Below are 26547 nucleotides of genomic sequence, written 5' to 3'. Positions count from 1 at the left end.
TCAAAAGAACAATAACCTCAAATTAACTTAATGTTTTTCCTCAGCACTATTCTATTTCAAACCACACGTTGTGTGTTCTATAAAATGTTTATGTAAATCTATCCAACTATTTTATACAGTAACGTGACCAGCCTGTCTGCCCCAATGAAATATGATTTTAACGAAAATGTGGTGCAGTATGATCCATGGCACAGGTAACACCAGTGAAAAATTTAGGAGCAGAGGGTGATTTGAAAGGGTTTTGATCTCATTTGGTGGTGGGTGGGTTGTCGTAGCATGTGAGGGGGTATACCCACACCCTTGGGGGGAATGGTCACTCCCCTTAAATGATTTTTTTAAACGGTATAACAGACTGACCACTGAAACTTGACCCCCTTTCAAAAAATTCTGGATCCGCCCCTGTTATAGGTAAATGTTTGAAAATTTTCCCCGAAAAACGTGTTTTTTTTTTTTTTTTTTTTTTTTTTTGCCGTCCAAGTTTAATTGATAATTCATTCAAAACCACATATTGCATGCACATTAACTTTTTGAGGTTTATATCACAGTGATGTGTTCAATTACCATGTTTGCAAATTTTCAAATCTTTAGAGTTAAAGGGTCACCGTACCTTTCAAGCAATTTCTTTTAATTTATATAAATTTTATATTTCTTTGAAACCATAACATGCATACGTATTTCGTAATCAATAATTTATTTTCAAAATTTAAAAATATTGCCTACTTTTTTTTTGAAAATTCAAAAAATTGAGGAAAATTTCAACTTTATAAAATCCCTAAGGCTTTTTTATTTTTGCACTCATTTAAAAAACGTTTTTTGCAAAACGATCACTATAATCATCTCTAAAAATCTGTGCATTCATTTGCTTATGAGTTCATTAGAAAATTTTCTGTGATTCATTAGGTAAAAAAATCAAAGTCTTTTTTTTTAATTTGTTTTTTAAAGGTTTAACATGCTCTAAAAATTTGAGTCATTTATAAAATGCTTATCCAATGCACAGTTTTGTCAAATATGTTATCCCAATGGTAAAAAGTATTACTTTAAAGCTGTATCTTTAATAGAAAAAAAAAATCCTTAGGGATTCTAATGACATGAAAACACAAAAAAACCATCATCGAGAAAAAGCAATTTGAAGTTTTTCTTTTGCATAAGAACACATAGCGAATCGCCTAAAACCGCTCATAACTTTTTAAATATTTGAACTAAAGCAATGAAACTTTTCCCCTGTGTTCAGAATAGTTTTTAGTTTTGAAATAAGCAATAAAATTTATTTTGATCGTCTCATCATTTTTGAGGTAATGTAACCCCTTAATACTTTTTTCGCTAGAGCTGTTGGCGTAAATAAAAACTTGAAAACTTGGTTATGAGAAAATCAAGAAATAAAATTAAAGTTCAGTTTTAAGCAGTGCAATTGAGTTTAGCAAAATTCTTCTAGTCTTCTCAATAATTCACCGATTTAAAAAAAAAATTGCGGATTTAGAAAGAAGAACACTGGGGCTCTCTGAATTTCTGAAAATCTTAAAATCTATTTTCTTTGAAAATTAGGGTATTCGCCTACCTTAAAAATACAGCTATTGTTTGCTTGAAACAAGCTTTTCTTTGAGCAATCACGATTGCTTATTGTTCTCATTTGACTGTTTTGGCGTCCTATCATTTTAGTTTCCCGCCAGCACCCTCTGCAGCATCACCGTCGACCGGCTCCTCACGATGCTGCTCCTATAGCGAAATCCGTCTCCAGGTTGCATCCATGTCCTAAACTTACACGCACGTTTACATACACAAACATATACACAAAACACACACAAACATACACCTACACACACACAAATACAAACACACACTCAAACACATCACACGCATACATACAGACACGTACCCATAACTACACATACACACACACCTACACACAACTACTCCTCAGTCACCAATAGTGACTTTGTGCATTTAAGTATTTCTTTCTTTTTTTTTAGCAATCACGATTGCTTATTGCTTTCATTTGACTGTTTTGATGCGCTATCATTTTATTTTCCCACCAGCACCCTCTACAGCATCACCGTCGACCGGCTCCTCACGATGCTGCTACTCTGGCGAAAGCCGTCTCCACGTTGCGTCCATATCCTACACACCCACGCATGCAAACATACACCTACTCACACACACACGCATACATACACACACACACACATACGCACACACACATACACATAAACACAACTACCCACACATAAACATACCACCCACACACTGTAAATAAATTGTTTTATATATAAAAAAACACATGCCTACACATATACACATACCCCCACACACAAACAAACATACTCCCTCACACACACAAACACGTACGCCTACATACACACGCACTCGTGATTGCAGAAAACATAATTTGAATTCAAGATGTCAAAGTTCAAATTATTGAGCAATCACGATTGCTTATTGCTTTCATTTGACTGTTTTGATGCGCTATCATTTTATTTTCCCACCAGCACCCTCTACAGCATCACCGTCGACCGGCTCCTCACGATGCTGCTCCTCTGGCGAAAGCCGTCTCCACGTTGCGTCCATATCCTACACACCCACGCATGCAAACATACACCTACTCACACACACACGCATACATACACACACACACATACGCACACACACATACACATAAACACAACTACCCACACATAAACATACCACCCACACACTGTAAATAAATTGTTTTATATATAAAAAAACACATGCCTACACATATACACATACCCCCACACACAAACAAACATACTCCCTCACACACACAAACACGTACGCCTACATACACACGCACTCGTGATTGCAGAAAACATAATTTGAATTCAAGATGTCAAAGTTCAAATTATTGAGCAATCACGATTGCTTATTGCTTTCATTTGACTATGTTTTTGGCGTCCTATCATTTTATTTTCCCACCGCCACCCTCCGCAGCATCACCGTCGACCGGCTCCTCACGATGCTGCTCCTCTAGCGAAAGCCGTCTCCAGGTTGCATCCATGTCCTACACACACGCGCATGCATACACAACTACATACACACACATACACCTACACACACATACACACACGCATACATACAGACACGTACACACACAAACACATACACACAACTACCCACACATTCATGCCTGCACACAGACACAAACACATATGCCTACACACACATACCCCCCACACACACATTCATACACACAACTACCCACACACTTATGCCTGCACACAGACACAAACACATATGCCTACACACAAACACATACCCCACACACACACAAACACACACGCCTACATACACACTCGTGATTGCGAAAAACATAATTTGAATTCAAGATGTCAAAATTCAAATTAATTTTTATTTTATTTTTTTGAGCAATCACGATTGCTTATTGCTTTCATTTGACTGTTTTGATGTCCTATCATTTTATTTTCCCGCCAGCACCCTCTGCAGCACCACCGTCGCGTCGACCGGCCGGTCTCACGATTCTGCTCCTCTAGCGAAAACCGTCTCCAGGTTGCGTCAATATCCTACACTTACACACATACACGCACGTACACACACAAACACATACACATACATACACCTACACACACATACACAAACACATACTCAAACACATACACACACGCATACATACAGATACCTACACATACACACAAACACTCACACACAACTACCCACACACTCATGCCTGCACACAGACACAAACACATATGCCTACACACACATACACATTTCCCCCTCCCCCCCACACAAACACTCATACACACACAACTACCCACACACTTATACCTGCACGCAGACACAAACACACATGCCTACACACATACACATACTCCCCACACACATAAACACACACACTTGTGATTGCGAAAAACATAATTTGAATTCAAGATGTCAAAGTTCAAATTAATTTTTTTATTTTATTATTTTTTTTTAATACCAGAAGCTAAGGAGCTTCAAATCCACAGAGGACCGCATAAAAAGCATTTTTGCCACCAGACAAACACACTGAAGGCTTACCGCACAAAAAGAGAGAAATAACACTCATGGCACCGGTGGGGATAGAACCCGCCAACTTCGGCATGCAAGGCCAAGTTTCTACCATAGAGGAATATCGGATATTTGGTCCAAATTCAAACGGAATCCGGAAATATTCATTTGAAGGTCCTTTACCTTTTTCAAATATGCTGCGCAAGTACAGTATATACTTGAAACGAATTGAATATGTTGAGAATGCATCAAAACTTTTCTGTCCAAATGGCTTCGTGATTTGTTTTGTAATCAAGTTTTGTCTGCGTCAAAGAATTCAAGTTTATGATGGTACTAGCTGTACCCGACTCGCGTTGCTACGCCAACAAAAAAATACATCATTATACTGATTTTAATGACAATCGGTAGAACGGGACAGAAGTGGCTACTCTGCAGTGCCACCTGGTGGCGAGTGGCTTCAATGAGCATATGATGCACCTTCTCCGTGGAAAAATACATATATATAGCCATTTTCATAATAATCGGCCCAGGTATCCAGTTAAGCCGTGACTCTACTCAAATTTTGTACTCACGCAGTTTGCGAGATCCATCCATCGCTAAAAATATCAAATAGAAAAAGTGTTAAATCCCCCCGTTGCATGAAAAGCCATAAAACAATAAAGAAAGAATTTATTTGTTCAAACTCAACAGCTAACTTCTTATCAATGAGATCTTTCACGCGAATTCATTTTATTCGTATTTATCCAATGGATTGTGACTTAAATTGGAATAAAAAAGGAACTATCGATCGGATTTTTTTCGAACTGGTCTATAAATATTCCCAGTACCAAAAATAACAAACGGCGAAAGTTTCAGCCAAATCTGCCGGGTAGTTTTTGAGTTCATGGATGACATACAGACAAACATTAATTTTTATATATAAAGATAACGTAATGAGGTCGTTCCCAAAAATTTAAAAGTATTTTTTTTCTGAAAGAGCATGCTTAAAAACATAGGATCTGACCATTTTTTAAATAATTTGATTAGTCTTAATATTTAAAGAAAATTACTTAAATCGGTGCGGTTTCGTATTTTACGCTTCCGCCGATGACATCACAAATGATGAAATGCCATTCAATGTTGCCATTCATGGTCCAAAATATTTAATTCGCATCTTTACTCACGTGTATTGGCAACGATAGGGTTGATAGCAAGCATAGAGCGCAATTTTAATTCGCTTCTTGATTATTATGACGTGGAAACGCGGAAGAAAGATTCGCCAAAGAGCATCATTTGTGACGTCATCAAGACCACGCCTTGCTTGAAAAGTCGGACATTTTAAAAAATAACTGTTGGGAAAGTGAAAGTATTTTCTGGGTCAATGTTTTTTTTTTTTTTTGCTGATTCTATCAATTTCAGTGACTAAAAGTACTACTTTTGACTGAAGGAAACAACCCCATTGAGAAAGTTATCAGTTGCGATATTTTTGGAAAATACCCTTTATCATTACTAATGTCTGTAGGATGCCTTGTAGGATGTCTGTGACGCGCATAGTGCCTGGACCGTTCGGTCGATTTTCATGAAATTTGGCGCAAAGTTAGTTTGTAGCATGGGGGTGTGTGCACCTCGAAGCGATGTTTCGAAAATTCGATGTGGTTGTTTTTCTATTTTAATTTTAAGAACAAAACTATCATAAGATGGACGAGTAAATTGCGAAATTATCATAACGAGGAACCGTAACATGTGCACAAGCCAACTGGCGAGATACGAAATGATCATAACGTGGAACCGTAACATGGGTACAAGCCAATTGGCGAGAAAATTCACCATACATTATTTGCAAAATACAGGCGAACCAAAAGACCTTTTAATTTTCTACTACGGGCAAAGCAGTGCGGGTGCCACTTGTGAAGAATATAAGAGTGTTATTCACTGGTTAGGGAGGCCCCTCGCAAAACATTTTTGAGGGTCTTGTTTTCTATCATAGAACTATGTAAAACATTTATCATGTACACTAGCGCAGCCAGAAATACCTTCTGAAAGGGTTTTTTTGATCAAAAATACCTTCTGAAGGTTTTTTTTTTTTGATAGAAAAATACCTTCTGAAGGGTTTTTTTTTGGTAAAAAAATACCTTCTGGATGAGGTGTTTTGACAAAAAAATACCTTCTGAAGGTTTTTTTTTTTTGATAAAAAATACCTTCTGGATGAGGTGTTTTGATATAAAAAACCTTCTGAAGGGGATTTTTTTTAATCAAAAATACCTTCTGAAGGTTTTTTTTTTTTTTTTTTTGATTAAAAAAACCTTCTGAAGGGGTTTTTTTTTGATCAAATAAACATTCTGAAGGGTTTTTTTTTTTTTTTTTGATAAAAAATACCTTCTGGATGAGATGTTTTGATAAAAAAAATACCTTCTGAAGGGAATTTTTTTTTCTTTTGATCAAAACAACCTTTTCATATGTATAAACTACTAATTTGCATTTTTGATGAAACCAATGGCTCTGAGGGGTGTTTTCACCCCCAAACCCCCCTTTCGCTGCGTCACTGATCACGTACATTGCTGAATCGCCCTTGGGGCCAAATGGCTGTAGGGGCCCCACGCAATTGGGACATGCTAAACCTGCCACTCAGAGTAGCATAATGTGGATTATAAAATAAGGGTATTTCATATTCAGTAAACTCTCGATTATCCGCGGAATGGGCCGGTATCAAATATTATTAGTATACAAATGCTCGGGTACGTTACACTCATTATGTGTTATGGATCAATAATCTGTTTAAATAAAAATATTTTAAAAAAAATTTCATTGAAAATCACTTTCCGCCGACATTACATCAATATCCAACCTGCTTCCCAGAACAAGCACGCTTAGGGGCCGGGACACCGTGACCCGAACCTGACCGTCGATTCTCCGGCCACTCTTCGATTCCTTCATCTGGGAAAATCCCCCCCCCCCCCGGACTGTAAAGACTCTCTTCTTGCAAGATTTTAAGCGGTATTTTTTAAATTGAAGTGCGAGGCTTTTTTTTAACATTTTAATTTATTGTTTAAATTTTATAAAAGATAAACTAGCTACGTCGCCCGGCTTTGCACGGTCCACCTCGAAAATAAAAGTCATGTCAAGTGACTCGTGTTCAACAATCAGGCTTGAACAAAAAAAATAATAATAATAATAATTAATTTGAATTTTGACATCTTGAATTCAAATTATGTTTTTCGCAATCACGAGTGTGTGTGTGGGGGGGGGGGATATGTGTGTTTGTGGGTATGGGGTATGTGTGTGTAGGCATGTGTGTTTGTGTCTGTGTGCAGGCATGAAAGTGTGGGTAGTTTTGTGTGTGTGTGTGTGTAGGTTTTTGTGTGTGTATATGTAAGTGTCTGTATGTATGTGTGTGTGTGTGTAGTTGTGTATGTATGCGCGTGTGTGTATAGGACATGCATGGATGCAACCTGGAGACGGCTTTCGCTATAGGTGCAGCATCGTGAGGAGCCCGCCTGTCCACGGTGATGGTGCAGAGGGTGGCGGCGGGAAAATAAAATGATAGGACGCCAAAAACAGTCAAATGAAAGCAATAAGCAATCGTGATTGCTCAAAAAAAATCAGTAAAATTTTGCGGCAGATTTCAGAAAAATAACTAAAAAGTAAACATTTTAAAGCCCCCGATTACAGGAAGAGCATTTAAAACACAAGCAAGAATTTTACTTGTTCATATTCGAGAAAAAAATGGCAACAAATCATTCTTCTTAATGATCTTCTCCACCGCTATAAATTTTAATAAAAGCATTGTTGCGGAAAGTTGAGATGAAGCACTGAATAATAATTTGAATGGAGGAAAACCTTCGAAAAATAGGTATTTTATGTCGAAATCCAAGTTTCATAATTAATAGCTTTTAATTGATATCTCCGCTGATTATTATCGGAGGATTATGTTAAATAGCCCAACATGAAGACGGGAAGATGACGAATCCATCGATACCTGGTTCAAGGGTCGGTTCACTGTTTGAACTTGGACATAGATGACTACATAGATACATATGCTCAGTTTTTACTTATATAAGAGATTTGTGTGAACAAAATATTTTTTTATCATACAGCGCGAATTTTATTTAAGGAGATAGCATCGAAAGATGGCGGCACGGTAACTGCGGATAAGTGAATCTACGGATAATCCGCTAAATAGGTACACAATACTAGTGTATGCAATAGCTTAAAACAATCAAAGACTTGCACACATTTCAACTAGTTAAAGCGATTACCATATGCAAAAAATGTAGGTAAATGCAAAGAAGAAAAAAAAGGTAGCTCACAATTGCAATTGGATTACACACATATGCTCGGGGCCTAATTACTGAATAGGCCAACTAGGCCATGGCATGGGGCCGCCGCTATTTAGGGGTCCCCAAATGGCTAAAATTACTTTAGTTTATAGCTAAAATTGTGAAATTTGAATACAGAGGGGCCCAAAAAAGTTTTTGATCAAGGGCCCCCTGATATCTTAATCAGGCCCTGCATATGCTAACATCCTACAAACAGATTTATTGGAACAGATCTAGCTAGGTTACATTAATAGCGTGTAGAGGAGGGACATTTTTTCAGACAGGCTGGTCATTGGCACTTGATAAGTTTAAATGGGTATAATTATCTATATCAGTGGCGTACCTAGCCAGGGGTGACACCCGGGCGGTAATTTATGATTTCGCCCCCCCCCCCCCACCTTTCTATAAAAGTTTTAAAAAAATAGTTTTAGTGTTCTATGTAATATGTAAGTCATACAATTTTCAGAAACAACTACATTTGTGTCACAGCGAGAGTTTAAGTTGGCTCATGCCCAAACACAAAAAAAAAAAAAAAAACTTGAATTTTGTCATTTTGAATTCAAGTTATGTTTTTCGCAATCACGAGTGTGTGTATGTAAGCGTGAGTGTTTGTGTGGGGGGAGGTATGAGTGTTTGTGTGTGTGGAGGCGGTGTATGTGTATGTGTGTGTAGTCATATGTGTTTGTGTCTGTGTGGAGGCATGAATGTGTGGGTAGTTGTGTGTATGTGTTTGTGTATTTGCGTGTATGTGTTTGCGTGTGTGTGTGTGCGCGCGTGTGTGTGTTTGTGTAGTTGTGTACATATGCGTGTAAGTGTGGGATATTGACGCAACCTGGAGACGGCTTTCGCTCGCCGGTGATGTTGCAGAAGGTGCTAGCGGGAAAATAAAATGATAGCACATAAAAACAGTCAAATAAAAGCAATAAGCAATCGTGATTGCTCAAAAAAAAAAACCTAAGAACATTTTTTGTCTAATTTACCCCAGACACCTATGTGCAGGGCCGCCGCTGGTCAAAAAAGTGAGGTGTATGAAATTGATCGCTCCTCAATTATTTCAAACACAAGGAGAGATAACAGGTTTCAGTTTTTTTGGTCACACTGCTAGGTCTAAGTATTGACAATATGATTCTAGTGTTGAGTATAATAATCACTGTCAGGGGGTTGCTCCCCGCAAAATTTTAGAATTTGTAGTCCTAAAAATGCGTTTTAGATGAGCTTTGATCCTGCTTGGGGAAGAGGAGGTTCGTCGCATTTATCGACTATTTTTCAACTTGCAATTCCATCAAACTTGGAAACTTTGGGTGTTACCCATAATCTCTGCAATTGTGAACTTTGAATACAGAGGGGCCCAAAAAGGTATTTGACCTAGGGCCCCCTGATATCTTAATCGGGCCCTGCATATGCTAGCATCCTGCAAACAGATTTATTGAAACAGATCTATATAGGTTGCATTAATAGCGTGTAAAGGAGGGGAATTTTTTCGAACAGACTGGTCCTTTGCACGTGATAAGTTGAAAGGGGTACATTTATCAATATTTCCGTTTTTTTGAGTGTGAAAAGCCCCGCGGATAATGCACACCACGAATTAGTCGCCCGCGGATAATCGAGAGTTTACTGTGCTTTCAATTTTTGAGGAATACAATCGCGACGCGAATTCGAGGGCGCAAGTGGAACACTATTAAAGAAACAAATACATAGAAATTATATTTTTAAAAAAAAATCATTCTCGTGAGTTAAAGAAAAAAAATAATAATAAAAACAACGGTGCCTAAGAGCTATACGATAGAAATTCCGTGCCCCACCTGAAATTCAATGTTTGCAACCTTAACAGCGAAGAAATATTTTATACTTTTTACAAGCATAATTGGGTTCGTAAGTGTCTAAAACAGGGTTGGGTTTTGGACTGTCCAAAACTGGTTTAGGACAGGACAGGTGGTTTTTACCGTCCAAAACAGTCTAAAACTGTCCGAAAGTGTCTTAAACTGTCCAAAATTATGCTAAAGCTAAAGGGGTGTAATCTAATCAATTTTCATTTACTACAATATTTGTGATGCATAAATATAAATATTAATGAGGGTTAATTATAATGAGTATTTGATAATACTTTTCTCCAAAATGTTCATTTAAAAAATATTTTACTTAAAATAAAATAGTAAATTTTGTTACCGTTATCAAAATAATAATAATAAATAATAATAATAAATAAATAAATAAATAAAATAAAATCATGCATACAAATTTAAATCAAGAATTCAACTTCTGTAACTAGATTAAAATCAGCGGCATAAATAAGTTGTATGTTCACATTGAATAAATGTTCAATATAAAACTTAATTTTTTGCAATTTATTCTGTTTTTGATTTTTTCTCACAAAATCAAATTTTTTTAAAAATATAGTTTTGGACACTTTCAGACAGTTTTGGACACAAGGGTTTTGGACAGGTGGTAAAAACCAGGGTTTTTACCGTGGTTTTTACCATAGTGTCCAAAACCTTGCCAACCCTGATGGTCTAAAATAAATATAATTAAAACAATCAAAAGCGGTCTGATCAAATTTTCCTCTAACCTAATTTGCTAGTAACTTTTCCCGCGTCGTACATAGGCCCTGATTAAGCTCTATTTCACAGGATTATTTCGAAATGCCTGGCGCCTGCAAGACGCCGTTATTTATTTTCTTTGTAGTCAAAATCAATACCCAAACAGAACAGAGGGGGAAATTGCTGTTTGCTGCTCCCTCGAGATTAGCCTTTCACAAAATGCTTCCATTAGAGGTCGTTCTGTGGGTATGTGGCAGGGCGCACAAGCCCCATTTTTCTCATCTTTCTCAGAAAAATTCCTTCGCCTGTCGTCGACGGAACAAAGCGTTGAGCAGTATGCGAGGAAGAGGGGCGGGAACTTCGCACGTGTTTTCATTTTTGTTTATATGGTTGAACCTTTTGTGTGCAAGTGTGTCTTGTTTCCCTGTCAACGAAGTCACTCTTCCAGAAGGAATCGAACCGGAAATTTTTGGAGAGAAAATCTGTCACTGGAATCTTATCTTTATTTAGGCCTTGCTCCTTGTGTAAATGTCAATCAATCTGGAATCCTACCCTACCTGAAGAAGAGGGGATCTTAGACATTTAAAAAAATAATAATAATTTGAATTTTGACATCTTGAATTCAAATTATGTTTTTCGCAATCACGTGTTTTTTTTTTGTGTGTGTGCAGGCATGTGTGTGTGTGTGTGGGTATTGTGTGTGAGTGTGTGTGTGTGTGGGTATTGTGCGTGAGTGTGTGTGTGTAGGTGTGTGTTTGTGTCTGTGTGCAGGCGTGTATGTGTGTGTAGGCGTGTGTTTGTGCCTGTGTAGAGGCATGAGTGTGTGTGTGTGGGTATGTGCGTAAGTGTGTGAGTGTGTTTGTGTGTGTGTAGGCGTGTGTGTGTATGCGTGTGTGTGTAGGACATGGGCGCAACCTGGAGACGGTTTTCGCTAGAGGAGCAGCATCGTGAGGCCGGTCGACGGTAGTGCTGGCAGAGGGAGACGGGGGGGGGGGGGGGAATAAAATCATAGCACGCCAAAAACAATCAAGTGAAAACAATAAGCAATTGTGGTTGCTCAAAAAAAAAAAAAAAATTCTTCGATAATATTAACTTTGTAAAAATTCTGAGCGTGCGATGTTTTTTTTTTTTTTTTCGCCCCCAATTTAGTATGAAGATATTCCTTTAAAACGAAAAAAAAGGGGGCCTCTCTGTGGACCTAAGAAATATTTTTCTAAAGTTCTTGACTCCAATTATGAAAAACGAAATGTTGAAAAAAATGAAAAACCAAAACAGTCGAGAATGTTAAACATTAAATAAAACCGGTACAGGGGTCAAAAATGATTCGGAAGAAAGAAAAAAAAGACATTTTTTAGCGTGAAAAATGCAAAGCATACTGTAGTGGGGAAAACTACTCTTTGTCTTTTCCTTTTAAAATCGCAAAAAAAAAAAAAAAAAAAAAAAATAGAAATGAGTATTAAAAAAAAAATAAATAAATAAATGAATTTAAAAAAAAAAAAAAAAACTTTCGATTGGTTTGAAAATTTTAAGTGGACGAAGATATCTTGGTGGCAAATTTGATAATTTCTATGAAAATGTCGCAAAAATAGGCATGGACAAAAAAAAGTCAAATTCGGGAAAAACGTTTTTTTTTTTTTTTTGTACACATCTACGGAGTCCCTTTTTTTTAATAGCGAGACCCCCTTGCACACAGAAAAGTGAAAATGATAAATGAAATGATTTTTCTAAACGTTTCTCCAAGCTTTGCTTAAAAAAACTTAAGCTAATCTATCACCCCGCCCCCTGAACTCAGGCACTTTCATAGATATTAAAAGTTTATGGAGAAAGTTTCCTCCGAATATGAAATTATGAATCTTTCCACCAATGGGGAGCCGACCCAGTGGAGGCACGCCTACTATTGTATCCCAAATAGGCTCGGGCATAATCCCAAGTAGGAGAAAGTGAAATCATTGGACGAAAAACTTTGTGGTCCCGCCATACAGATCTTCCGCCTCTAATGATCTTTTTCCTCTTCTGCTTTTCAATGATGAGGCGTTTTTCCTTTCATCATCGTTAAAAATTTGATGTTTTTTAGATTTTCTTCTCAGTTTATTAAACTTTCTGCTTAATCATTAGAAGGTTTGTTTATTTTCGCAGCCGAAATTCCCCCCTGCGTCATTCAAATTGCTAAAATCTTCAATTCTTAAAACCTGATTTTTTCCTCTCATTTTTCCCTATTACATTCCTCAGTTCAGGGGTGCCCATCCCCCCCCCCCCCCGCAAGTTCAATGGCGCAAATCCGCCCCCCCCCAAATTTCTCTCAACCACCTTTCCCTCTTCTATTTTTACCTCTCTTTTGTTAATTTATTTTTTTTTAATATCTTTATTTAATAAATTTTTTAAATTATTTTTAACTTATTTATTTTTTAAATATTTTTTATTTAATTACTTTTTAAAAATATTTATTTGTTTATTCATTTTTAACTATTGTTATTCTTATTTTATTTGAAAAGTTCTGTGCTACGCGAATGACTTACACATACACTAAATAAATAAATAAAATAAAATGTAAACAGAACAAACAAAAAATAAAATAAATAATTTTCCGAAAAATAAATCAATACATAAATTAAAATAAATAAAGTTAAAAAATATTTAAAAATATCCCCCCCAAAAAACTTGATGGCGCAACTTGCGCCATAACCCCCCCCCTGTAGGCACCCCTGCCTCAGTTCTTAAGCAGTGCCACAAGCAAGCATTTTACAAAGGGTGGGGGGGGGGGTCTAAGATCGAAAATCTGATTCTCATATTATATTTATACTACAAACCGCCACCAGACATCTTCGGATTTTATCGATTGTTGGAAAACAAAAAACAAAATAAAAAACTGAACAAATAGTTATTATAAATAAAAAAGCTATTAAAAAGGCTACCTGTTAGGTGATATTTTGATAGTTGAAATTTAACCCTAACTTCTGTGGATAAACATTAAACTACAGTTGATAGCGTTCATTGTTGACCACTTTTTCGTTTCTTCATTTCTCTTAAAATGAGTCTTACAGATGAAACAGTTGCTTTCTGGCCACGGATTGTATGGAAAGACAAACATCCGTTTTACAGCCGGAAATGGACAAATCTATTATTTTTACCAATGTCAGCTTTTGCACAAGCAGAGACTCATTCAAATGAGCGGAATACGCGCATCAAATTTTGACCTTTCCCCCTTATTTACATAGATTCGTCTTATCTGGACATTCGAAAATTCCATGCAATCCGTGGTTGGACTATAAGTTACCGGGCCCACAGTTCAGTTTCGTCACAAAGCATTTCCTGCATGTCAAACATTTCCAACAAATATTATCAAATTATCATGCTATGGCGCGAGTTTTATTGCTGGTGACGTCAGGTTTGTTACTCAATCAGTGATGCTAAATTACATACACGAGGATACTTAATTCAATATCCAGGAATCTCAAGAATTTATTTAATTTTCTGAAACTTAAAAATAACGAGCTGATGTGTGCATCACATGACTTCCTTTTACTCCAATTTAATGTCATTTCCCCATTATTGGCGGTTTTAATGTGATTCAATTGTTTACTCTCTAAATATCACCAACAGTGGCCAAATTGAAACCAGATTAAAAAAAAAAAAAAAAAAAAAAAAATCGCCGAATTTGGTCGCAAAGTTGGCGATTAAAGACTGGCGATATATCGCCAAGTGTCCGCCAAATAATAACACCACGTGAATTTACATCGAAATTAACAATGATTTCCCAACAAAAAGGGGCAAAAAAAACCCTTTGGAGCATACGAATGCAACCAAAAAGGAAGGTGCACAACTAGACCCCACTAGGAGTCTACGTACCAAATTTCAACTTTCTAGGACAATTCCGTTCTTGAGTTATGCGACAATACATACACACATACAGACGTCACGAAAAAACTCGTTGTAATTAAATCGGGGATCTTCAAAATGGATATTTCGGGTGTCTGTACGGTCCTAGGCACATATCCATGTGTGGTCGGGTTGAAAAAAAAGACTCAACATTAATTCGGGAGTGAGCAAAATGGAAATTAAGACCGATTTTTGATTGAAATATTTTTCGTCAATACAATGCTTCCTTTTTTGGAAAAGGAAGTAACAATAGCTTGGTAACTTTATCATTTTTGAAGCACCAAATGATAGAAGAAGAAACATCTCATTTTAAGCTGTAATTGCAAAACCAAACCCATGATGATTTCTGACACCAGTCTGCTTCTTTTGACTTGCAAAATAGTCATCGAATAAGATATAGTTTTCTTTGGATTTCTGCGATTTCATTTTTCATTTATTACTTTATCGAAAATAATGATTCGCCATTGCTTAAATTCAGCAGTGCAAGACCATGTAAAATATAAATGTAGAAATATAAATGAATAAATTTCAATAATAATAATATTAATAAAGTTCAGAAATGGAGGAATGGAAGAAAAAAAGGAAAATAAAAAAAAGTACTTTTGCTTTAAAGTTTTTTTTTTTTCTAAGCAATCACGATTGCTTATTGTTCTCACTTGACTGTTTTGATGTCCTATCATTTTATTTTCCCTCCGCCTCCCTCTGCAGCACCACCGTCCGGGACCCTCCCGACGCTAGCGAAAACCGTCTCCAGGTTGCGTCCATATCCTACACACACACGCATACATTCACACTTCTACACACACATACGCACACACAAACACATACACACAACTACCCACAAGTAAACATACCCCTGCATAAACACACAACTACCCACACACACACACACAAGCACACATGCCTACACACACATACCCCCCCCCCAATCCCACATAAACAAACATACCCCCACCTCCAAAAAAAAACCACACACACACACACAAAACACACATGCCTACACGCACACACACACACTCGTGATTGCGAAAAACATAATTTGAATTCAAGAGGTCTAAGTTCAAATTCATTTTTTTTTTTTTTTTGTTTAAGTAAACATTAAAACCATGAAAGCAAAATCTTTTTGTTGTTTTATTTAACATGCATCTTGAATTTTATGATAATTTAAGTTAGAGAGAATGAAATGAGTCGTCAATATTCATTGTTCTGTTTAACTTTTGCTCTCTTAGGTTCACAAGAAATGAAAGGTTAAGAAAAGGCTTTTTTTTTTCTTGCATAAAAAATTTAATAGACTCAATCACCATGTTTGTAAGAAGGAACTCTTTCAGTTATAATGAATTCTTCTTTATTTCCTCTTGTTTTTTTTTTTTTTTTAACTTCCTTTTACAAAAAAGGAAGTATTGTATTCGCGAAAAAATTTTCACTCAAAAATCGGCCTTCATTTCCATTTTACTCACTCCCGAATGAATGTTGAGTTTTTTTTTTTTTTTTCGACCCGATCACACGTGGATATAATGCCTAGGAACGTACAGACACCCGAAATATCCATTTTGACGACCCCCGAGTTAATTACAACGAATTTTCTCGTGATGTAAGTATGTATCTCGCATAAGTCAAAAACGGTGAGTCCTAGAAAGTTGATATTTGGTACGAAGACTCCTAGTGGGGCCTAGTTGTGCACCTTCCCTTTTGGTTGCATTCGGATGTTCTAAAGGGGGTCTTTTGCCCCCTTTTTGTGTGGAAAATCATCGTTAATTTCGATTTAAACTCAAGTGATGTTATAATTTGTCGGACACTTGGCGATATATCGCCAGTCTTTTGGTCGCCAAAATTTGTCGCCAACTTGGCGACAAATTTGGCGGTTTTTTTTTTTGTAATTTTAAATCTGGTTTCAATTTAGCCACTGTTGGTGATATTTAGAGAGTAAACAATTGAATCCCATTAAAATTGCCAATAATGGGGAAATGACATTAAATTGGAGTAAAAGGAAGTCATGTGATGCACACATCAGCTCGTTTTTTTTTTTTTGTGTGTGTGGGGGGGGGGGGTCCTGTGATTAAAGGATCAAGATATTAATGCTCTTTTTCAAACATCAGTGTTCGCTCGTTTGTAATGTTGCATCTTCGTACATGGAAAACATAGTGAATTTTCTTTCTAAAATTGAGTGGCAACCCTGAAACGTTAGGTGAACCTCTCCTCTGTCTTGAGGCAAGAGATAGTACTAGTAGCCCTAATAAGTTCTGACATACAGTATGATTTAGGAAAAAATTTTAATGAAAGCCTACCACGGACGTTATTTTTAAACGCGTTTTACTTAAAACTTGAAATTACCACTTGTACTCCTTCGCTTCTCACTGCCTCATATGTTCTTTAACTTTAATTTTCTGTTCAAATCAGGAAATAATAATAATAATAATAATAATTTGAATTTTTGGCATCTTGAATTCAAATTATGTTTTTCGCAATCACGAGCTTGTGTGTATGTATGCGCGTGTATGTTTGTGTAGGCGCATGTGTGTTTGTGTAGGCGCATGTGTGTGGGTGCGTGCATGTGTGTGCATGTTGTGTAGGCGTTCGTGTGTGCATGTTGTGTACGCAGTGCTGTGTGTGTGTAGGCGTTCGTGTGTGCATGTTGTGTATGCAATGCTGTGTGTGTAGGCGTTCGTGTGTGTAGGTGTGTGTGTGTAGGTGTGTGAGTTTGTACGTGCGTGTATGTATGCGTGTGTGTGTAAGATATGGACGCAACCTGGAGACGGTTTTCGCTATAGGAGCAGCATCGTGAGGAGCCGGTCGACGGTGGTGCTGGCAGAGGGAGCTGGCGGGGAAAAAAATCAGCGTAACGTCAAAAACAGTCAAAATGAGAACAATAAGCAATCGTGATTGCTGAAAAAAAAATAATAAATAAATAAAATACTTTAAAAAAATCAGATAATAAAAAATCATAGGTTTGGTTTATGGTTAAGTAACTACTCGGCGACATCGCACTGAACTGAGAAAACAAATAATTGACCATCAAATGTCCCAAAACATCATAAAAATTGTAAAAATGCCTTTCGTAGTAAAACTTTATTCGTCATAAAATCAAAAGAAGTTGGAATCTTCAAGCGCACTAAGCAAAAAAAAAAGTCTTATATTTGCGAATAAAGAAAAAAAATAAATCTATTTTCATAGCTGCCAACATATCAACTTTAAGAATCTTACAATGCATGTCGTGGGTGTATTTGTACACTTTTTTAACCAACACACAACAAACCGTTAAATTTAAAAGCATTACATTTTCAAATCTTTACTTGTAAATTAATCAGCACAAAATAAATAAATAAATAAATAAATAAATAAAAAATAAATAAAATAAAAAAAATTGAAGTCACAAAAGAGGAACATAGGATTAAAACAAGTACGTAGTTATTTTCAAAAATGCAGGCCTGTGCATTTAAAAATTTAAGAATACAAGTGTGCACTTTTAAAATATTGTCTTATATTTTTCTGTAAGATGTATCATTTAATATTAATCTTTAAAAATATTCTTTTGGAAGAAACTAATAACTTGCTGTATTATCTTACTTTTTTTTTCGTAAAATTAATAATGCAGTCAGCTGCTTTTGCTGAAACTACTTTCACTGGAATTTACGCTTTCTTAAGTTGCTGACTTAGCAACATTGAAAAATTTTATTTCAATAACTTATTTAACACAATACAGTAGGCGCCGCTTAATGTGATTACGGTTAATGTTATCATTCGCTTAATGTTATCAGAATCACGAAGTCCCGGAACACTTGTCTGTAACACACGTTAAAAAAGTCGGATATTGTAATCAGCCTCTTCGGTCATTGTTATCACCTTTTTCATAAACTCAATTTTTTCCCCGTTTTTGTTCCTCAATTAACAGAAATACGTAGGCAAACCCTGACGAGACTAAGTTTCAGCGTAGCATTTTGCGGTTTTCAATAGCAGTTCAAAATTTTTCTAGGAATGAAGCTACAGAAAGTTCGCCCCCGGTGACCACTGACTCCCCCTAAGAAAACTTTCTTTTGCACCTAAAAAAATTCAGTCGCTGGACATGGCACTGACCTACGGTTGTTGCCATTGCTTTGTAAACTATTAAAGAACTGTGTCGAGATTGAAAACAAAGCAAAGTTGAATTAAAATTTAAACAACAAGCAAAACCATGCTGGAAAAGATAGAAAAGCTGAATGTGCTTTGAAACGGATGGTTTACGAATGTCAGGGAAAACGGTCATATTTTACTTCACCTATTACTATGTGATTAAAAATTGCATAATTTAGCTTTAACTTTTTATAATTCAGATCTTTCCATTCTGTTAATTTTATAATTTAAAACTGCGTTCAGTTGAGTCATTGTGATTTTAATTTGAGGTTGCCAAAATAAATGCACCTTAATTGGAAAAAATCATTATTTTGCGTCTCCTGGCTTCTTTTCGGTTATTGTTATCAGTCGGTTATTATTATCAAATTGTATTTGTCCCAAAGTGATCACATTAAGCGGCGCCTACTGTAGTTTTTTTTTGGGGGGGAGGGGGTAAGTTCTTAATGAATAAAATGTTATCCAGGTTATTATCAGACAGAACTGCACAGCTCTGTTCTCGCCTTTCTGACACTACCGAATATTCTTTCGCGCTCTGCATTGCTGTGAGGTATGGAAAGAATAGAAAAGGAGAGCCTTTCATACTTCAATGAATCATTGACATCAACTCATTTCTTCAAAGCAGCCTAATTTTTATCCATCCTCTCCTTTTTTAGCACAACATCGGGCAAATCATCTATTTGTATGGAGCGAAATTCACTTTGGAGCTTATCTTAGGCTCTTCATCTGCAGTTTCTCTATTCTTCTAAAGCAACATAACAGGAAACTCATTTAAAAAAAAAAAAGCAATACCAGAGATCTCAAACCTAATTATCTTACGATTATGCCATAAGATCTTACAAACTTACAATACCTCCAAAAATCTTACAATTTAAGGCTAAATCTTACATGTTCGCAGCTATGTATTTTTGTTTTTCATCGGATTGGTGCATTTACAAGTTTAAAATTGATTTAATAACATCTTCAGTGAAATTTGTAACGTTTATGGTCTTATTCCCGGCTGATTTGGTCATTTTTATTGACACCCCAAGCAGTTTCTGAAATTTTTCGGACCTAAAACTGAGGGTTCGTTCATGGACGGGGGGTTTCCTTTGGCATGACCCTCCCCCTAAAATGATAATCTGTACCGTTAACGTACCGATAGAGAATTCCATTTTTTATACACCTTTTTACTTCCTTTTTCAAAAAAGGAAGTATTGTATTCGCGAAAAAAATTTCACTCAAAAATCAGCCTTAATTTCCATTTTACTCACCCCCGAATGAAATTGAGTTTTTTTTCCCGACCCTACCACACGTGGATATATGCCTAGGAACCTACAGACACCCGAAATATCCATTTTGACGACCCCCGAGTTAATTACAGCTAATTTTCTCGTGATGACCGTATGTGCGTATGTGTGTATGTATCTCGTATTACTAAAAAACGGTATGTCCTAGAAAGTTGAAATTTGGCACGTAGACTTCTAGTGGTGCGTAGTTGTGCACCTTCCCTTTTGGTTGCATTCGGATGTTCCTAAGGGAGTCTTTTGCCCCTTTTTGGGGGGAAATCATTGTTAATTTCGATGTAAACTCAAGTGGTGTTATAATTTGTCGGACACTTGGCAATATATCGCCAGTCTTTTGGTCGCCAACTTGGCGACAAATTCAGCTGTTTTTTGAGCAATCACGATTGCTTATTGCTTTTATTTGACTGTGTTTGGCGTCCTATCATTTTATTTTCCCACCGCCACCCTCCGCACCATCACCGTCGACCGGCTCCTCACGATGCTGCTCCTATAGCGAAAGCCGTCTCCAGGTTGCATCCATATTCTACACACACGCGCATACATACACAACTGCACACACACACACACACACACACAGTGGCGTAGCGAGAAAAAATCCTTGGAGGGGGTTAATTTTTTCTGAAGTTTAAAGTAAAGCCATGCCCTCAAATTTATACACTTATACTATATATATATATATATATATATATATATATATATATATATATATATATATATATATATATATATATATATATATATATATATATATATATATATATATATATATATGTATGTGTATATATATATATGTATATATACCTATATATATCTTATACATATAAAATCTGAGTATCTATCTATCTATCTATCTATCTATGTCCAAGCTTCTTCTCCCGAACGACAGTGAACTGACCATCGAACCAGGTATCGATGGATTCGTCATTTTCCCGTCTTCATGTTTGGCTATTTAACATAATCCTCCGATAATAATTAGCGGAGATATCAATTAAAAATTATTAATTATGACTCTTAGATTTCAAAATAAAATCCATATTTTTCGAAGGCTTTCCTCCATTCAAATTATTATTCAGTGCTTCAACTCAACTTTCCGGATGAACGCTTTTATTAAAATTTACAGCGTGAAGAAAATCATTGAAAAGAAACATCTGTTGCAATTTTTTTTCTCGAATATAAAGAAATAAAATTAGGCTTTTGTTTTAAGGCTTTTCCTGTAATCAGGGTGTTTAAGTTGTTTACTTTTCGATTATTTTGCCGTAATCTGCAGCAAAATTTTGCTGTTTTTTTTTGTTCAAGCCTGATTGTTAAATACGCGTCACATGACATAACTTTCATTTTCGAGGAGGACCGTGCACGTCGTAAAGTAAATGAGTGATTTACATGCAGTTTATTTTTAGTTACCTAACCTTAGTTAAACCTTGCTTTACGCGCATTTATTTATTCCTTAACGCGTTAGAAACTAGTGTACTACAAAAGCATCAACTGGACTGCTCTTACATTTTTTAGGTAGCCCGTGCAACGCCGGGCACGCAGCTAGTATATACATATATATTGTTTTGGGTCTCATGGGGGGTTCTGACCCGCCTATCCCCCCCATGGCTACGCCACTGCACACACATACACCTACACACACATACACACACTCATACATACAGACACCTACACATACACACAACTACCCACACATTCATGCCTGCACACAGACACAAACACATATGCCTACACACATACACCCCCACACACACGCACTTTCATACACACAACTTCCCACACACTTATGCCAGCACACAGACGCAAACAAAAATGCCTACACACACATACATACCCCTACACACAAACACACATACCCCCCACACACAAACACACACGCCTACATACACACACTCGTGATTGCGAAAAACATAATTTGAGTTCAAGATGTCAGAATTCAAATTAATTTTCATTTTTTTATTATTTGGTTTCAATTTGGCTGCTGTTGGCGATATTTAGAGAGTAAACAATTGACTCACATTAAAACTGCCAATAATGGGGAAAAATGACATTAAATGGGAATAAAAGGAAGTCATGTGATCATCTCGTTTTTCTAGAGACCTTGAAAGTAATCGGTATTTGGAATGACATCCCAGATGTTCTTTTGAAATTCAGGGTTGAGGAATTCGAGTTCCAACTGGTAAAGATACTAATAAAAGCCTTTTAAGCGGGTGTCGCCTTTGAAGACTCTGGCACGTGTACCGAAACTGCCCTCCGGATTCCACGAAAATGCGTGGGTTCTAATTCCCGTGGGGGATTCCAACGTCTTTTCCTAATTCGGAGGAAGGCCCTATTCTCCCCCTTTCAGTAGAGTTTTCTCGTCGTGAAGGGATTCGCTTTTGTTGAGTGTGTGTTCCTTATCCGTGCTAATCGGGGCGTGCTAATTCTCTGCAGACTTGTTTGCTTTGCCATTCCCGCCCAGCAGCTCTTTTATCTGGGATGGTGGCACGTGGACCTTCTTCATTGCAAAGAAGCAGACTGTATGACAAATTATCAGGGGTGTTTGTGAGTTCATCAAAAAATACCTGAAAGTTTCAAAGGGAGAAGGGGGGGGGGGGAGGAGTAATCTTTGGCTCCTATTACTTAAGTGCACCTTTGCCAAAGTATTATATAGTTCTGAGTCAAAATATTGTGTGTACATTGGATTAAGTTTTTAATGGGTTACAAAATTACTTTTGGGGTGGTGTTATACAAATTATCATGACATTTGTCCATCTTAAGGGATAGGTGTCCATCTTAAGGCTCTTGCAGGTATATTTCATGAGTATTATATAATTTTAAAAAATTGCGGAGGTAGGGAGATAAAAGCATAACCAAAAAAGACATAATTCCGGTATTTTGGGACATAAAAATACCGGAAATACGCCCGAAAATACCGGAAATTCGGTAAAATATCGGAACACAATCAACCCTGTTCAAATTGCAGAAGGGGCCCTTTTTATTAGTAAACAGTTTGTTTTTGAGAATGACATTGTGTATAAGACACAGCGGTTCCAAACTGAGGATAATTACACCCAAAGGGGGAAAATGGGATTTTTCGAGGGATAAAAATAAGCGCAAATATCGTATTATTGTTCAGTCTCAAAGCAAAACTATGAAAAAAAACTTTTTTTCAATCTAGTTAATCAGGGTTGCCACGCCACAGGGAAACCTGAAGAAACAGGGAAAACACAGGGGATTCAAAAATCAACAAAAAAACAGGGAAAATCCAGGGAATTTCGAAAATTTCCTCAAAAACCTGGAAAATACAGGGAATTTTTTTTCCTTCTTAAATTAAAGTTACAAAAATCAATTCCCAAATATATAAACTACCAAAAATTAAATAAATAGTAATAATTATAATGAGAATATTAATAAAGTTCAGAAATAAAGCAAAATAAATGGTAATTTTGCTTGAAAGTTTTTTTTAAAAGTAAATATTAAAATATTTATCATAAAAATAGAATCTTGAATTTCATGATAATTTAGAGTGTATGAAATAAGTCGTCAATAATCATTGTTCTGGGTCACTTATACACTTTTAGGTCCATGGCTAAGAGAAGTTTTTTTTTTTTTTTTTTTTTTTGGAATAAAAAGTTGAATATATTCAACCACCATGCTATTATTTCAGTTATTATGAATTCTTATTTATTTTCCCTTATTTATTTAGAAATTTGTGTTTCGTTTTTTAACCCTGTGGTGAAACTATCAAGATATTAATGTTCTTTTCCAAATAATCAGTGCTCGCTCGTTTGTAATGTTTTATTTTCATACAGGGAAAACACAGGGAATTTTTTTTTCCGAAAATTGAGTGGCAACCCTGTTAATAATCATTGGTGACTAGTGAAAAACATTGTGTTAGAAAATGTATATTTTAGGTAATCAACTTAAGAGTTAGACTTACGATGTGCGTTGGTAGAAACTACACCGAATATTAATCAAATTGTTAGAACTAACACTATCAACCCCAACTGTAACTACTTTTAAAATTTAATAACAGATTGCTCAGGAACAAGTGTTTTATTTGTCTGAATGATTGAATTAGTGAATGAAATTCACTGAAAGTTATTTATTTTTCCCAATCATAAAAAGAAAAAAAAGAAGAAAAGAAAAGAAAGCAAAGTTAATTTGTTTTTAAGATTAAGCTTTTTAAGGGGTGTTCGCCAAAATATGGCTCACTTTATGGGTAATCGCTTGAAATGGTTTGATAACTACTGGTGTGGGTGTAGGCAAAGCTAAGGGAGATAACTTAGTAAAACGAAGATGATCCAGTGTCAAGCAACTGAATACTGTGAAAGCACTTTTCTTTGCGAGCTTGTCGAAATCGCGAAATCACAAATATCTTATTTTCGTGAAAATTAGGACTAGATGAAAATAAATGCTTTCACAGAAGTAGCCAAAACAATTTTCCGAAGGATTTCTTGTGTGTGTGGGGGGGGGGGGTATTGTTAGTTTAAAAAAAAAAATTCTATGCTCAAAAGAGTAAAAATCCTGCTTACGGGAGAGGGATATATTCTCAAATCCCCCTTTTGGATACGTACTGATTTTGAGTTAAAGCAATTGTCGAATTGAGAATAAAACCGTGCCAAGGGCGCCCATATGCAAAAATTTAAGGGGGGGGGGGGGGGGGGCTCAGATAGTTTCCCCATGGAAACCGATTTCAGTACAGATTAGAGTTATTAAAGTTTGACATTTTAAATAAATTATTTATCAGCTGCTGGAGAAAAAATGTTTTTACATTTTTGCAAAGAAAAAAGTACTAAAAGCAAGGAAGTTCCAATTTCTAAGGGGGGAGGGGCTTGAGCCCCCTCTTGCCCCCCTATATGGGCGCCCTTGAACCGTACACACACCACACAAATAACGGTTCTTGAATCGGATCACTGTGAGGTAGGGGGAGGGATGGGCACTTGAAAAATCACAATATAATCGAAATTTGGAATGTTAGGGGCTTGTAATAAAAATGATTAGCTATGAAATCAGCTACCTGACGTTGAAAAAAAAAAGTAACTTTTATGTAATACGTTCTAGCTCCCCTGTGGTTGAACCTTGAAGTCTATTAGCCACCTGACTCTGACCTGTGGAGTGTTGATTAACTCTTTTCGGACTTTCGGGACCTAGTAAAACCCCAGGGCCCCCGTTCCAGAAAGGGGAGGTTGGTTGGTTGCGAGGTGCATTAGCGAAAAATAATGGGTTGCACACTTTTCAAGAGGGGAGGGAGCGGCTTCAGTTTTTTGAACAAAGAGGTCGCCAAATGATTGCGAAAGTTTCAAAAAATGAATGAACGAATAAATAGTGCACAGCATTTATGATTTGTAATTTAAAAAATATTAGTGAATTTTCAAAAAGGAAGTACATCTTAAGACATAAAATTAAATTTATTAGTCTTTCTATATTCTGGGATTGATTACTGAACAGGCGTACTAGGTCGTGACCTAGGGTCCGCGCTCTTTAGGGGCTCTCAAATGGCCGAAATTGTGCTAGCTAATGGTTGAAACTGTAAGATTCGACTACAGCCTCCCCCGAAAAAAAGGTGTTTGACCTTCGCCCCCCCCCCCCCCCGATATCTTAATCGCGCCTGTCTATATGTCTAGAATAAATAGCAGCACTGATCAGAGTTTCAATTAAAATCCTCATGGACGCAAAAGCAGAAACAGATTTGTGTTTCTGTTTCGCCTATCATTTACAGACACCATTATCTCGACCTTTTCATTATGGTCGCTTACACCATTTTGCTCTAACGTGCCTCAAATGCAAAATTCCTATCTCTCTCTTTTTACTTCCTTTTACAAAAAAGGAAGTATTCTATTCGCGAAAAAAATTTCACCGGCCTTAGATCGGCCTTCATTTTCATTTTGCTCACCCCCAAATGAATGTTGAGTTTTTTTTTTCGACCCGACCACGCGTACATATGTACCTAAGAACATATAGACGCCCAAAATATCTATTTTGACGTTTTCCGAGTTAATTACGAGTTTTCCCGTGACGTCTGTATGTACGTATGTATGTGTGTATGTATGTCGCATAGCTCAAGAACGGTATGTCCTAGAAAGTTGAAATTTGGTACGTAGACACCTAGTGGCGTCTAGTTGTGCACTTCCCTTTTGGTTGCATTCGGATGTTCCTAAGGGGGTCTTTTGCCCCTTTTTGGGGGAAATCATGGTTAATTTCGATGCAAACTCAAGTGGTGTTAAAATTTGGCGGACACTTGGAGATATATCGCCAGTCTTTTGGTCGCCAAGTTTTGTCGCCAACTTGGCAACAAATTTGGCGATTTTTTAAAAATCTGGTTTCAATTTGACCACTGTTGGTGATATTTAGAGAGTTAACTATTGAATCACATTAAAACTGCCAATAATGGAGAAATAACATTAAATTGGTGCAAAAGGAAGTCATGTGATGCTCACATCAGCTCGTTTCAAGGGACTATTCAACCCTTAA

This window comes from Uloborus diversus, chromosome 2 (genome assembly GCF_026930045.1).
Source record: "Uloborus diversus isolate 005 chromosome 2, Udiv.v.3.1, whole genome shotgun sequence".
NCBI lineage: Eukaryota > Metazoa > Arthropoda > Arachnida > Araneae > Uloboridae > Uloborus > Uloborus diversus.
The sequence above is the reverse complement of the archived record's forward strand: the minus strand, read 5'-3'. Positions refer to the sequence as shown.